The sequence below is a fragment of the Ambystoma mexicanum genome, chromosome 7q (genome assembly GCF_040938575.1).
Source record: "Ambystoma mexicanum isolate Mex_15411 chromosome 7q, UKY_AmexF1_1, whole genome shotgun sequence".
Classification (NCBI taxonomy): domain Eukaryota; kingdom Metazoa; phylum Chordata; class Amphibia; order Caudata; family Ambystomatidae; genus Ambystoma; species Ambystoma mexicanum.
In genome coordinates, this window is record NC_090941.1 from 1,029,669,982 (window position 1) to 1,029,687,224 (window position 17,243).

Sequence of the window (17,243 nt, forward strand, 5' to 3'; positions counted from 1 at the left end):
TTTTAATTTACCTTGGATTAGCGTTGTTGGAGGGTGACTTTGGACTGTTTGTCTTTCAAATTTTTTTGGATTGGTTATCATTTTCATTCAATCATCTTTTTCACATGCTTTTCATTTCATGTTCCATATTTTGGTATGCTTTCATTTCTTTTTTTATTTCATGTACATAATACATTTTCATTTTTTCGTTCCATGTGTGGGATTCGCTCATTGGGTTGATGCATGTGAAAATGTGGGTTTACACAAGCAATGCCAACCAGTGTATGTGTGTGACGGACATGTGTTGATGTACATAGTTGACTCCTAAAGATGATGGAAGTATACCAATATGCCAATGACATAGCATGTACCCATTGCACACATAGATGACCACAGTGCATAGTGTATTGCTGCTTATTCCTTGCACACCCAGTGAAGCAACTTAAGCCTAATGTAAACATTTCATCCGCTGCAGGTGATTCTGCATACCCGTGGTTCACATGGCTGATGACCCCTGTGCGGAATCCACAAACTCCTGCAGAGCTGGCATATAGCAATGCCCGCAGCCGTACCCGCATATGTGTGGAAAGGACATTTGGTTGTTGAAGGCACAATTCCGTTGCCTAGACCGTACCAGAGGGGCGCAGATGTATGCGCCAGATAAAGTCGGAAAAATGTTACTCACCTGTGCCATGCTGCACAACATCTGCTGCCGTAGGCATGTGCCACGACCCCCTGATGCTGATGTGCAACAGGGAAGGGATGGGAGTGACGATGACCATATGCCTGTTGCTGGGGCCAATGCACACAGGGATGGGGTGAAGGAGGGGAGGTTGGCCAGAGATGCGTTGATTGACAATTTCTTTTAATTTGGTGGATGGGTACATGTCACGAATCTCACACAATTGTGAATGTCCAAGCTTTCTGTTAAGTTTCAACAGGCTTTAATTAGCGTGGAACAAACTCCCTCCCCCCCACCAACTCACCAGTGCTCATTCTGCCCTTCCCCCACAAACTCCTCAGCACACATTCTCCCCTCCCCCCACCAACTCCCCAGCACATTCCACCCTCCCCAACACAGTGCATATGGATCCATGTGCCCGGCCCTCAGGCCAACAGTGCATTGTCCATCTAGGAAGGATGTTCTCGCTTTCCACGTCCTCTGCCTTCAGGTGAGCGCTGTTGGGAATGGTGCATGGAATGACGCCTGGGTGAACCCTGTAGGGAGCCCTCGGTGGGGGCTGTTGTGGTTGATGGCAGCTATGCAGCCAACTGCCGCTGCTGGCGGAGGAGGTTATTGGCCTCACGGATCAGTTCTGAATGTGCAGATTGCACCTCGCATAGTTTGCAGACTCTCTGCCCAAACCCTGAGAGCCACAATACATCCCTCCACCACTTGACGGGTGCAGGCATTGTCCTGCGCCATGGTTTTTGCTATCCCCCGAATCGCAGTGCTGATGGCCTTGATGTGGTGGTTGTGTTGGATGGCCATGCCCTCGATACGCATCTGACGTAACTCAATCACGACCGGGCGTGCCATGACTGCTGTGCCCAGAGCTGTGGCTCTGTTATGTGTCGGGCTGATTGGCCGGGCAGGTCTACGCGGGATAGTGGGGGTGCAGTTGCTTGTCGTGATGGCTGGTCTGGTGAGGCTGCCATGGATCGAGGGGGTGCCAGCAGGTGTCCCATATGAGGGTGTGTCCACATCTGTCACTGGTGTGTGTGTGTGCGAAGTTTGCGTGCTGAGAAATGGGGACTGAGGTTTGGACTCTGCACATGCTCCTGGGTTCCTTGGGGTGTGGCCATGTGGTGATCTGAACTGTGAATTGGTGACAACACAGGTACACCATGCTGCTCGTCACAGGATGAGTTGCCGTCCTCTCGGGTGGTTGTACTGGTGGCAACCTCTACATCTTGTGAGACCCTGGTGGCTTGGGGCCATTGAGGTGGTGAGCCCCTGGTGGCTTGGGGCCATTATCGATATTGATATTTTATTTGTATCACGCTCATGGACAAGTGTTTCAGAGCGCGACAAGGCAAGGGAGGGGAATAAGGGAGAACAAAAACAACAATCTTACTAGGCCCAGTGACATTGAGTAAGCACAAGTGCATGGGAGAGGGAAAGGGGAAAAGTGCATGGAAGGGGGGAGAAGTGGAAAGTGCGGAGCAAAGGAAAAACAGATAAATAATAGAGATAAATAAATAATAAAAGGCAACAAACAGGGATAGTGCAGCCAGAAAGTGGCAAGTGCTGGGTTTAAGGCAGCAGACAGGGTAGGTCTGATAAGTGCAGGAAAAAGGGGGGTCTGTATGGTTACAGATACAGACCCCAGTGCAAGGGATTTGCCGGAGGCAGTGCGGGTGGGTGGCAGGGTGAGCAGGTACCTGGGCCCGGAAGACAGAGAGTAGTCCAGGTGCACGGTGCAGAGAGAGAGAGGATCAGCAGGGGAGAGGAGGGGCGAAGGCACAAGCAAAGAGGAAGGTCTTGGGGTGCTTCTGGAACCATAGATGGTTCTCCTCAAATTTCAGTGGCCGGGAGGCTGTTCCAGAGGGAGGCCCCTGCGGAAGACAGAGATCTACCCCTATTGAGGCATTGACGTGGTGAGACCCTGCTGCAGTGGGGTATGTCCTCTGCCTCTGCGTATTGTGTCGTGCCCTTTGCGGGGTGGTGGTTCTGGTTGAGGCGGGTCTGGGCGGACTTCGGGATGGACCTGCCTCCTCTTCATCCACGTTGCCCTCTGATGATGCCTGTGTGCATGTAGGATACATAGGGTATGGTATGAGGGCAGGGCAACTAAAATTAGTTTCATGCATTTCATGGTTTACAGGGGGGAGAGGACAGTTTCTATCATGCTTGGGCATAACCTGTTTGGTATTCACAATGTTGGTATTGCTGGCGCATACTAGGTGGGGGGAACACATTTCTGACTTGTTGGGATGGCATTTTCATGTGTGTGATGTGAATGCACAGCTGGCATGCTGCTTTCAGTGAGGGGTGGTTGGTAATACACACGTACACCTGACGTTGCTGTGCCCAGGCCATGGATCTGTGTGCCATGTGCTTACATTTGTACATTGGATGCACTACTGACTAGTCTGGGGTCGCTTGGGTGCACTGGTACAAGGGTCCAGTCGTGGGTGGCTGTAGTATTTCACAAGCACTGCACCCACTCACAGTGCCCAGATGTCAGACATTCACATCGGGAATTGATTGGTAGACCAGTCGCAATGCTATTTGCAAGGGGGGGGGGAGACTTATCTGCAACCTCCTCGGTGCCAGTGCTTGCCTCCGCTCCTCCAACTCCCTCAATCAAAGTCATGTCGATGAGGGTGGTGCACTGCTCCTCCCATGGTGTCAGCTCCAGTGGTAGTAGCCCTCTACCAGTCACCACAAACTCACTCCTGTGCTGGGCCAGGAGGCCCCGGACACGGACCTACAGGTCATTGAAGCGCTTGTGGCAGTCCTCTCCACCCCTGGGGACATGGCCCGCTCCTGTCACCTTCTGGCTGATCGATGTCCATATCTGGGTGCGCCACTGTGAGCCTGTCTTTTTCTGCTGTGGGCCATAAAGCTCATCCTGGTGGGCAATTACCTCATCCACCAGTATTGCCAGTTCAAAGTATGAAAACGTGGGTTTACGCACCCTGTCTAGGGCAGACTTGCCCCCGACACACCAATGAGAAATTATTTTGGGTTTTCAGGTGTGGATGGCTTCCATGGTCTGTGATTTTTGGCAGATTGTGATTTCCAAAATGGCCTCCCCTTTGTTTCCGGCGGTGACGCATTGCCCACTGCACTTTTAACGTGCACTCGGGATGCCGACGGTAACGCAACGTACGCTGAGTTTTCGGGTTCGGAGCCACTGTTACCGCCGGTTGCTATTTGCGTTAATGCCAGGTCACTGTGGGTGCGCCCACCAACTCGTGATGGGGCGTTGTTTGTGCCACAAATCACGCCATTAAAACAAATACCGCTCGGCGGTATATGCGCCTGGAGCCAAACTCGTGATGATGCTGACAATGCTTTTCTAATGAGAGGTCAAGAGACATCACAAATCATGCTGAGAATGTGTAATATGCTGCTCAGCGTCAATGTCTGTGATAGATTTATTACAGCATGTAATGTCAAGCACAACCCAAGATATTGATCATGCCCACAGACATCTCCTATCTCCCAGCTGAAGAATATGGGACTAATTACACGTTTGACACTAATTCTATGGTAAATCCATCAAATGACTGTCTAAATCAATTAACGCCGCTCGGATCTGTGGACTTACCACGGGATGACCAGTGGCAACACAGTGGTGTTAGCCGCATTTTTTCGAGTCCTTAGGACTCAAAGTGGAATTTTTTTTAAATTACTGTGGTAATTCTGCTGTGGTAATTTCAAGGGATTTTGGTTAAAAGGTGAATGATTTACCACCAGATTTTTCTGTATGCTCCTTATCCACCTTACCCCCAAAATGCTTAGTACAACTGTTTGGTGAAATAGTGGCAACACAATTACCGGCACTTTACTGCATCATTTTACCAAAGCGATATATTCAGAATGAGGCGCAATGTCTGGATCACGGGGATATCAGGTGCAAAACATTGGCTTCAAAAGAAACACCACTTGGGTATTTAAAGGTGTGCATGAAGGAAGATGATGAGTGCCCTTGTTTGGGCAGATCAAAGAAAAAACGCAGAAGGCAAATATTCATATCCAGAAGCCCCACAGCTCTAAGGGAGGAGAAAGAACCTTTAAATAGGCGCTCGCCTAGCACTCAGTTCATGTGTGTGCTACTTTGAGAGCTCATAGACAGGAGACATCTAGAGTAAAGGAACACCTTGAATACGTGAACATGGCAGGTTGGGTGGATCTATATGAAAAACATTGTGACTCAGCAAGTGCTATGGCGACATGCTACGCTGAAGACTGGATTTGCTGAAAATACCGCTAGGCAGTTATTGCAATGTCTCATCCCGGTCTTTTCTTCAGGTAAGTGCAGCACAGGCGTTTCACATTTCATTGGCCGGTTCCTTTTAAAATTGCCATCCGAGACATATTTTAATTTAGCTTAACTCTCATTAGCAAATATCTTTTACAATATGGGCATATATTCAGACATTTCACTTTTTACGAATGGCAAAAAGATAACATCTGCTTTAGTTCAAACAGATCACATCCCAATTATTAAGATTATTGATATTGATATTTTATCTCTATCCCGCTCGTGCACAAGTGTTTAATGATTAGATTATGAAGGAAATGGGCTAAGGAGAACATTGCAAGGGGAGCTCATTGAGGGAAAGGGAAGGCTGAATCTACCTGCCGAGAACATGAATGGAAGTGTCTGCGAGAAATGTGCAGTTACAACTGCACTGTGTCCTTCACAAACACTTTGCTCTCTCTCTCTCTCTCTCTCTGGAGACACTTTAGTTTCACAAATTCAAAAGGGCGTTCCCTGGCCATCACTTTGGTAGGCTGTCCCATCCTCTGGCAAGGGGAGACGCATTTCCTATTTCGTCTGACTGAGCCTCAAGCCAGCTGGGTATTCTCTGCTTTTGGTTACTTTTTTCATTTTCTCTGCTCCTGATTCCCCAAAATGGTCCCCTCTGTTGGGAATTTCTTCATCTCCAACTCCAGAAGGTATGAAATGGACTCAGTTTTCCCTGTGTCCGACTCGGTGATTGAAGAACTAATTGTCCCCTTCCACCTTGTACTTTTGTCATGGGGGTGGGTGGATCAGACATAATTCAATGACCCAGTGGAACCTGCAACTGTCAGCTGTCATAGATTCATATTGTTTGTGCGAAATGGTGGTTACACGTCACACATTAGACTGGGCTCAGGAGTGATGGATGCACCAGCCTCATGAGAGTCCTATTATCTCCCATGCATCAATCATTCCTTCACTGTCTCCTGTACTTTTTTATTATCAGAGGGGAAGGGAAAGGAGGAGCCTGCTTTCTGTGAGGCAGGGCAGCATTCCTATTGAATGACCTACTACATTAAATCACTTTCAGTGATACAGTGAGGATGAAAACCACACTCCATTGAACAGATGGTTAAGAGATCCCCTCTCATCCCTCCCAAGTCTCTTGAGTAGAGATCCCCACCTCATGACACATATACCTCCTTTCTATTGGGGGGCTACTCTGATGATTCCTTAGAGTCATTTCACTCTGTTAGTCTGCAGTTGGCTTTCAGAGAGTACTTCCTACCTGCATTATTAGAGCACATGCACATTTTAGAATGGGTTTCTGATTCCCTTATACACTAACCCGTCTTAACCTACATTGCATATTATCTATGCTAGTATGATTGTGGCATGCCCGGTCAAGCGGCACAGCGAGTAGAGCGCTTGCTTTGACCTTCCTGCAGAGCCTGTTAACGCAGGGTCGAATCCCGGGCCAAACTCAGCCTTTCATCCTTCCGAGGTCTATAAATGGTGGGTAATAATAAGCAGCTCAGATCCCTGAGGGTTCGTAGCGCTATATAAATGCCTAATTATTATTATCTCCTATACATGAACATACTTTTGTCTGACTCTTTTGAAACTCTGAATATGTATTACAGTGATTAGACACCCAGACACTCGTACTTCTAAATAAATAAGTGAACCAAACACCACATCTAAAACAACCTACTTGAAATTGTCCAGTCACCTGCGGACAAATACTTTAATCCTAATTTCGAATGAGCTTTTGGGGTGTAAATACTGGTTGATCACATTCCGGTTTACAGTGTGAAAATGACTTCTGGCCGCAGGAGTACACGGATGAGTAGTGGTTAAAACACCTATTCAGCCCTTGCACTTTTACAAACCAAGAGCCAACACAATCATAAAGGTAAAACATGCACAGTTAAGAGATGTACCTCCTTCACCTTTTGTGATAGTGCTGGCCAAGGAATGCTGTACTCTCAAGAGGGGTGTGAAGGTGAAACAGTAGCACCCCAAACAGCAAAGTAAAACAATCCAAAATAAAGGAATGTCTAATCAAGGTTCTAGAAAAATGCATACACTTCAATTAAACACACCAAAAATAACTAAAGAGAATACCAAACAAAAACACATCCCTGTAGGAAGAAAACAGAATGTGCTAAGACAGCACGATAGAGCAGTCTAGTTAAAGAAACAGGCTTGAAAGCTAATTAAAAACCACAATGGTCTTTAAAAAAAGGATATGCTCTTGTATACAAAGGGTATTAAAGTAACATAGCCCATCACAGGGCCCCAAAACGTATCAGGGGCACAGTTATTAGTTAATAATACTTTTGATGTTCTTGGCAGCTAAACAATTGTGAACCAGGTATCTTAGCGCTGTGGTGACAGTTGGATTCATGCTCGAATGCAGCAGTCGTGGCAGTCTAGATGGCAAGAATATGTTATTCGCTGTTGGGCTGAAGGTGACCGATGTTTGACTTGCAAAGGCCACCAGATTTGGATCGACAGTCGAGGTTCAAATGTGGACGCACTGGGGATGGGATGTGCAAAGACAGTCGGTTTGATGCCGTTATTGAAGGACACAGTACAGTGAGAACACCAGGGTCGGTTCGACTGTAGACTGGATCATCAGCAGGTGCTGTGATTCTTCTTTGTTCATGCCAAGGCAATGATGCGCTCAGCTGGTGTGGTGTGGTGGTGAGCAGGGTTGAATGAGTGGTCGGCGATTGCCAAAGGTAGCTCTTGTGGCTTGCAGCAGTTCAACAGCGAACACAGACACCCTGGCAACATTGGTTCTCAGGTGCTGTGAGTCCCAATCCAGGGGCTAAGGGACAAGAGTGGTCCTTGTTTTTAGGCACCCAACCATGGGGGAGACGGGAACACACCTGCAGGAGTGCTTGAGCACAGTGAGGTACTGCTGTGGCTGGCAGAGCTCTATGTCTTGCACCTGCAGCAGGACACCCCAATGTGCCCTGGTGTTGGTTAGGGCACAACACCTATGCTGTGTGCACACTCAGTCTTAACCTGAGGGCTTTGGAAAGTCAACTCTCCAAATAAAAGTCCAGAAAATTCTTCATCAGGTGTTTATCCAAGAGTGAATCAAAGAAGGGTTGGGTGACCCCTCTTTTAAAGGAAATACTGACTGGTGAATGGACAGCTGTCACGCACTGACCCTGGAGGGTATGGGATCGTTGGAGGGCGTTCTGACAGTTCTAGCACGTCTTTCACATAACGGGAAGTAGCGGTCTAGTTTACCAACATGGCTGTTGCCGATTGCTATTTCCTTCCACCAGAGGTCCAGCTTGGCGCGTTGCAACCCTCTATCGGGTAGGTCGATGCTAGTGTGCTGAACAGTTTTCTGTTCCATTCAGTCCTCATTGCCTTCATGTTTGCATGTTTATCTCTTCTTCCCCGCTCGCTACCTTGCATCCTGTCCATTCTGCGTCTCGCACGGATACCTCCTTGCTCACTGTCTTTTCTGCGATTCGTGCGGTACTCCTCTGCTTCCTGTCCTTTCGACGTCCCGCAAGGATACTCCCTTGATTCTGCTTGGTTGTTGTGAACCGGCTTCCCTCCTGGTGAGCAGACTTCTCGTAGTGTGCTCCTCTTGCATGCTCTGGGTGCATACTCAGAATCCTCCCTGTCCCCTTTCTTCCGTACCAAGAATCAACTTCTTCCTGGTGCATGCTGGATCCCATAGTGCATGTTGCAGAGGTGTTATAGTACTCAGTGTTAATAAGGATTACCCACCGGAGTCACATCAGTTCTCACCAACGCTATTGTTTTGGATTTCCAACAAAGACCGTCATCAGTCTCAACCAACGCAAGTGTCACCACCAGGGTTATTCAGCATTTGATTTTCCCTGGTCTGGGAGGGCTCCCCGGAGTCCCAGCTGCCGGGCAAACTGCTTACTTGGCAAGGTGGCCTCCGGGGGATCCCAACCGTATCTTTTTAAGCAGAAATAAAAGAAAAGAAAGAAGAACACAGTCAGTGCCTGGAGAGAGAGAAGAAAAGACATCTCATCTGAAGAATCCGAGGAAGACCTTTCAGAGACTTCAGGTGAAGAGTGGGCTAGTGAGAAGGCCATTGAGCTTGTCAACAAACCTGTTGAATGTGAGAGTTTGCAACGCCCAGAAACTATGGCAAGTTTAGAGCAATACCAAGAACTTGTGAACGCCATTCAAGGACTCACAGTAGAGGTCCAGACCTTGAGAGCTGACGACAGAGCCCTCAGGCAGCAAGTTCATCAGAGGGATGAACACCGAGGTGATCTGCCCCCCTTATCATTGCCATGTGGCAAGTATGATGGCAATCCACTGAAGTTAAAGGGATTTCTGGATGCCTGTGTTATTTACTTCACCTTTCGTCCCAAAGCATATGAATCTGACCAAACCAAGGTAGGATTCCTCATCTCTAATTTAGTGGGCAACACATTGGCATGGGCAACCCCGCTAGTAACCAACACAGATCCATCCCTTAATGATTACGGCAACTTTATTCAACAGTTCCGGAACAGGTTCAAAAGACCTGAAGTATTATATTCAACCTACGAAGGACTCCTCGACATCAGACAAGGAAGTATGATGTGCAGACCTACGTATCTTGTTTCCAGAAGGTAGCCACAGAAGCAGGCTGGCCTGATATTGCACAACAAACGCTGTTTTAGTGGGGCTTACAAGAGGAGATAAAAGATGAATTGGCTAGAGTAGCCTGACCTACGTCTTTTCAGGAACTTGTGGCTTTGTCATTACAGATCGATTTCCAACTGATGGAAAGAAAGGCGGAGAAAAGGAAACCTAGTTTCAATATGCCGCTTCCTCCTATCCTGCTCTCACTACCAGAAAAGCCACGATCAGACGAATCAATGCCGATCGGGACAGCAAGAGGTCCGCTTACTGCCACAGAACGAAAGAGGCGTAAAGACCTCAGCCTTTGCATTTACTGTGGCTCAGATACTCATCTTCTATGAAATTGCCCAGAGGCTCCCCCCCAGGTGGCAGGGAAATGACAAACCCGACCCTGATCAGGGACAAGGAAAGGTATCTATAACCAGTCCCTGTGATGCTACACAACCTAACGCTCCAGACATTTCATGCCATCTCATGGTTTTCAAGGTGTTTCTAGAGTGGAAGTTGGATCCCCAGTGGAATGTCTGGCTGTGCTTGACTGCGGAGCAGCCGGTGATTTTGTGGACGACCAGTGGGCCAAGCATCATCAGATCCCAAGACGCCCCAAGTCTAAACCCATTCCCGTAGAAGGGTAGATGGCACACCATTAACCCCAGGACCCATTGTTTGAGAAACCCAAGAACTAAGAGTCAAGATGGCATCACACCAAGAGCACCTAACCTGCGATCTGATACGAGACGCCCACTTCCCAGTTATACTGGGCATTCCGTGGCTTATAAGGCGCAACCCAAGCATTGATTGGCTCAACACAATGCAGTTTCGTTCCCAATTTTGTCTTCAGCACTGCATCAACTCGAAAGAAGAAGACCCTAGGATAGGTATTATCACAGTACCTCTGCCCATTCCTAGTATCAATTCCATACCGGTTCCATATCAGGACTATTCAAATGTCTTTGCAGACATCCAACCGAGACAACTTCCCCCTGATCGCAAGGAGGACTTCAAGATTGATCTGTTACCTGGTTCCACTGTTCCATTCGGTAGAATGTTTCCCTTGTCCCTATCAGAAAAGGAAGCATTGCAAGAATACCTAGAAATTAATCTCCAAAACGGCATAATCAGGGAGTCAACATCCTCAGCTGGTGCTTCGCTCTTTATCTCCAAGAAAGGAACAACGAAACATAGACCTTGTATAGACTTCTGGGGCTTAGACAGTTTGACCATCCGGGATAGGTATCCCATGCCTCTGATGAACGACATCATCAAAGCCGTACATGGTGCCCAAGTGTTCACCAAACTTGACCTTAGAGGGGCATATCATCTCCTGAGGATCCGTGAGGGAGATGAATGGAAGACAGCCTTCAGAACTCCTTTAGACCACTACGAGTCATGCCCTTCGGATTAGTGAATTCACCGGCCCAGTTCCAAAGGTTTATGGATAAGATCTTTGCTGACCTGCTCTTTTCATCAGTGGTCATCTATTTAGATGACATCTTGATCTTCTCACTAACACTTAAAGAACACCAGCAAAATGTCAGGGAAGTACTACACAGGCTCTACCAAAACCCACTTACTGGCTAAGCCAGAGAAATGTGTTTGAAGCTGACACAGTCCCTTATTTAGGGTTTATACTCTCAGCAGGTCAATTAAGAATGTACCCCGACAAGACCAGGTGAATAACACAATGGCCCGCACCCAGTTCCGTCAAAGATGTACAGAGGTTTCAAGGCCTCTCAAATTTCTACAGGAAATTCATACCAAGATTCTCAGACATTGTCCTTCCAATCACCGCCCTACTCAAAAAAGGGGTCAGATTTTTTGGGACCAGAAGGCTGACAATGCTTTTAATCTCCTCAAAAAGTCCTTCGTGTCAGCACCAATACTCAGTCAACCTGACCAAACACTCCCATTCATTGTGGAAACATACGCATCGGGAGGAGCAATTGGAGCTGCTTTGCTCCAGAAGAAGGAAGATGAACTAGAGCACTGCATAGCCTACTTTTCTCAGACGATAAACACTAGCGAGAGGAACTATTCAGTGCTGGAGAAGGAATTTGACAGGCTTGTGAGGAATGGAGACATCTTCTCCAAGGGGCTGCGTATCCCTTCCAAGTGCGTACTGACCATCGAAACCTCAGTGTTTTGCAACAAATTGAGTGCAGGAATTCCAGGCATGCCATATGTGCCTACTTTTTCTCCCAATTTGACTTTGAAATAACTTACTTGCCCGGAAAAGAGAACCAACTGGCGGATGATTTATCATGCAGTTTAGGAGAAGACTCTGGGAGATATCTGGGGAATGAAAGACTGCTTGCAGGAAACAGATCCATTGGTGTTATCAATACCTTCCTCCAACAGGTACAAGCTGCGCTTAAGACTCAGCCACCCCGTCTCTTTCCACGATTTACCCGGAAGGGTGACCTTCTCTTTAAAGATGACCTGCTTTATTTGCCCACCAAGATTGTACAGTCACAGGCCATGTCATGATGTCACGACCTCCCCACAGCGGGGCATAAGGTACAGTCTGCAACACTGGAATTGATATCTCGTCATTTTTGGAGGCCTACCATGTCAAAGGATGTTAAAGAATATGTCACTACCTGTCCTACATGTGCCCAGAACAAGTACTCCAATTCGAAACCCCTGGGCTTACTGCAGCAGGAACCTCCACCAGCAGGACCATGGCAACTCCTGTCGATGGACTTTATTGTCGATCTTCCTCCTTCACAAGGTTGTTTAGCGATAATGGTTGCTGTTGATTCATTTAGTAAATTGGCACACGTTTTACCCTTGAAAGGTACACCTTCCGCTTCCCTTACTGCAGAAGTGTTTCTGAGAAACGTAGTTCGACAACATGGTCTTCTGCACACTATAGTATCAGACAGAGGAACACAGTTTACCTCCAAGTTCAGGACAAATATCTGCAAGCAATTAAAGATCCAACGTGCGCTCTCATCTGGTTTCCATCCAGAAAGCAATGTACAGACAGAAAGTTTGAATCCCACCCTAAAACACTACATCAGATGTTTTTGCATTCAAGAACATTGCAACTGGCATGGACTCTTTGATATGGCAGAGTTCTCATATAATAACACCAAACACTCTGTCATTGGGATGAGCCCCTTCTCTTGCATGTATGGATACGAACCAAGACACATACCATTATCTGGTCCTCTTTCCTGTAAAATACCTACAGTGGATCATCTCTTGGAAACTTTGAGACATTACACAAGAAAGCACAATACAACTTGCAAGTGAGCCGTCAAGGTTATAAGAAGTGGGCGGATAAGAAAAGAAGACCAAACCCAACCTAAGACACTGGAAAGAAGGTGTGGTTATTCACCAAGTTTTTACCCCAGTGGGTTCATCCTGGAAAATTCTCACCCCCATGGTACATCGTCCTTTCCAAATTGAGGCCAAGGTCAATCCAGTAGCATTTCGACTGTCTCTTCCGACTCGACTACGTAGGGTCCATCCTGTGCTCCATTCTTCACTACTCAAAGCATATCTGCCGGATCCTTATACCAGACGGATCAAGAAGAGAGTATGCACTCCAAAAGACACTGCTGTGGAATACAAAGTATCCCGTTTACTCAATTCAAGATATAGGAATGGGGTACTTCAATATTTGGTGAAATGTAAAGGATATCCAATGTCAGAATATTTGTGGGAACCCGTCAGAAATACATCAGCCCCCAGACTCATCCAGCAATTCCATAGGCTGCATCCCAGTAAGCCCACAGGGGTGCCTTTGAGAAAGGGTCATACTGTCATGATCCGACCCTGGAGGGTATGGGATCGTTGGGGGGCGTTCTGACAGTTCCAGCACGTCTTTCATGTAACGGGAAGTAGCGGTCTAATTTACCAATATGGCTGCCGCCGATTGCTATTTCCTTCCACCAGAGTTCCAGTTCAGCACGTTGCAACCTTCTATCGGGTAGGTCGACACTAGTGTGCTGAACAGTTTTCTGTTCTGTTCAGTCCTCATTGCCTTCATTTGTGCATGTTTCTCTCTTCCCTGCTCCCTAACTTGCATCCTGTCCATTCTGCGTCTTGTGTGGATACCTCCATGCTTTCTGTCCTTTCCGCGTCTCGCGTGGTTACTCCTTTGCTTCCTGTCCTTTCCGCGTCTCGCGCGGATACTCCGTTGATTCCGCTTGGTTGTTGTGAACCGGCATCCCTCCTGGTGAGCAGACTTCTCATAGTGTGCTCCTCTCGGTGTTAGGCGGAATTATATGCTGTACCCTTTGGGAACACTACACACAATTAAGACTACAAGTGACAGTACAATTTCACCTTTGGTACAAACCTGTACTACACAGTTATAATGGTAGCAGTAGCGGAGCAGCCAGACTTATCTCAAGAGTAAGTGAGCAGTACAAATAGTTACACAAAGGTAGGAATTACTATGATTCAGGCAAACACTAACTCAAGGTTTCTAAGTAAAACAATATATATTATGTTATATTTATTTGATTTAGTTGAAATAAATCAACCTTTCAAATACAAAATACAATAACTCAAATAAAATATTTTTAAATTTAAAAGCAAACAAAACTTATATTTATTTACTCAACAGTTGTATAACATTTCACTATTCTAAGCAAGGTCAAAATCACAATCATAAATAAACCACACCACTTCCCTTAAATTCCATACATGTTAAGCTCACAAAATGAAGTGGGAGCAAAATGGCGTTCCAGCAATTTAAAAGGGAGGGAAAGACAAAGTTATTAGAAATTAGGCAAAACCAACAGGTAAGTATTCTGAGCAGTTTGAAAAAGAGAGACTACAGTGAGGAGATCAGCTAGAAAAGGCTTAGGGCCAAAGTCACTAGGTCAAAAGTCTTTTGCTCAAGATCACACAGTTCAGGGTAGTTTGCGGTAAAGTTCGTGGCACAGATTCTGGACGAGGTTTGTTGGTAGAAAAGTTAGTTCAAAGAGAAGGACAAGCCCTCGGATTGGAGAAAGATTTCAAACACTTTCACCGCGGCTGAGCGAAACGCACAACCGGATTTGCACAGTACCTTAAAAGGAGAGGGGGCTGTAGCTGACGCAGATGTCCCTGGTAGTTCCTGCAGGCTCACGGTTCCTGAAGCGACTGTCGGACTGATAAGAAGTAGGAAGACTGGAGGGTCCTGCACTACCCAGGGAAAAAACCAGCAGCAGCGCCAAACAGTGTATAAAAGATGCGCTCCTTAAAACCCAAGCAGGGTCTGACCTTCCTGGCTAGCCAGCCCACTGTAGCTCTGTACAGCGAATTTGACCAGAGGAGGGGTCCTGGCTTGTAGTTTGGGTGAACTGGTTGGTGCCACCAACTCAAGAGAAGATGTTTCCTGGAGGATCTTCTCTGTCGTCGGATTTGGAGATTCGGACCTGCAGCAGGGCTTCACCGGACAGCTCAGTCGTTGTAGGGGTCCTCTTCTTCCAGTTCCTCGATGGCTCTTTCGTTCCAGTGGCGACTCAGCTCTTCCAGTCCCAGAGACCTGCTTTTTATGCAATTTTCCCCCATTCATACAGCCTAGTTGTCAATCACACAGCAGGGTGGCTGGCCTGGCAAGGCCAGTCCCTTTAGCCAATCTGACAAGAGTGCGACTTGGGTTACCAAGGGAACCCATGGCAGGGGTCCGAAGATCCCTCCCTCACATCCTGCCTCCCTAGACTATCAGGCGTCTTAAGGAAGGCTTCTGTGTAGAAGCCCCCGAGCAAAGGAGTCATCCCCGGTTTGGCGCGCACAGAAAAACACGAGAAAGACTTTAACAAAAAGAAATGGTGACTAAACCCAGCCGGAACCAAAATAAAACATATATGGTCAAGCAGGTTTTATGTTCGAGGCTAATATAATAGCCTAAAACATTACCAGGTTATGTAAGATAACCGCAGTTTAAAAGTTAGGGTAGATACCACTGCCACCAGCCAAGTCTTAAAGGCCCTCATTACGACACTGGCGGTAAGTTATCTACATTACCGCCATGGCGTAATCATCGTTTACGCCATGGACCGATGGCGTAAAGAGCGCCATATTCCGACCCATCGCGCACGAGCATTACGCCATGGCGGCAATGTAAACTACGCCATGGCGTAAACAGCCCTTACCGGCATCAAATGCCGTGCTGGGTGACCTACCGCCACCCATCATTGCGCCGACCGTAATCAGCGGGCCCCGTAATCAGCGTGCACCGTAATTAGCGGGCACCGTAATTAGCGGTCACTGCAAATAAGCGGAACCGGAAGTAGCGTCATCGCGGCGGAACGGGAAAGAGCACAGCGGCCATCTTTAAAAACACAATCCATTGCCATCCTACCCAACCACACTACATTCGACCCTGAAACCCTGTGAATCCCATTACCCACCCATTTCCTCACCCAACCATGCCAAAAGTTGTTAAAAAAGCCTGCGACAGGCAGCGGCAGGACCGCTTCAGTCGCGAAGAGTTAACCATGCTTGCAGAAACGCTGCAGGAGAAGGCAGACGTCGTCTTCTCATCAGAGATGACGAGACCAGCCATAGCCCGGAAAAAAGCAGCATGGGAACTCGTGGCACAACACGTCAGTGCCGTAGGTACCACCCCACGCACCGCCAGACAGTGCCGCAAAAGGTGGGATGACCTCCGGCTCCGAGTAAGGGGCATACTGTCAGCAAACCGCAACCTGGGACTGGCAACTGGCGGTGGAGCAGACTCCCCACTGAAGATGCAGCCATGGGAGGAGACATGTGCCTCATTGATCGGCATAGAGTGCATTGAGGGAGTCGGCGGAATGGAGAGAGGAGCCCCGACATCAGGAGACACAGGTAGGTGCCTCCAATGCAGCCTTGCAAAACACCCTGAATCACACTTACATGGGAATCACAATGTCGCCCCATATGGCAAACGCAACACATCAGCAGAAGACCCACACCCTGCACACATGCACCATGTACACTCTACAGCAGGCACACACATTCCTGCATGCTCAACCCACCCAAAAGGGAGACAACCTGTATGTCACGGCCTACCATCTATCCATCTAAACCATGGCACTCATCACAATGCCTGCTCAATGTCCGCTGAACCATCAATAACACTTTCCCTCCTCTGCTCCACCACAGGCTCACACTCGGACACCGGCAGGGACGAGAGTGGCACCACCCCAGCCAAGAAGACCAGGACAGAGGGAAGAGGCCACCAACCATCCACCTCAAGTGGACCCATGGCCAACCCACAGCAGGCCGAAATTCCTGTTGCCGAACAGCCCAGGGCAGCAATTCCCCCCGAGGAAAGGGACATGATGGCCCCCACGGCAGACCCACAACCACTGCCGCCCACTGAGGGGATCGTGTCTGCGGGTAGCAGTACAGTCGGGGAGACTGCAGCCATCGCAGCCTGTTCTGATAGCGATGTGGCGAATGGGGATGATGACATGGAAGGTCCCCCCAACACTCAACTTACCTCCCCCACACCTGTCCCCATGTAGCCTGCATGGACAGGACACAAAGGGGCAATCCCCTGGAGGTTCATGGCCAGCCACTCCAAGCCCAGTGGGAGTAAGGGAAGAGGGGAGTAGTCCTATTGGGCCTGAAATTGCAACCTCCATTGTGCCTGATTTCAGCCAGGTGCTGGACCAAATATCAGCGAGGCAAGAACAACTGGCGTCAATCCTAACGCAGCATGTTGTTGATTGTGGAGGTGCCAGTTCAGGCATGGAGAGGTGTGCTGACAGC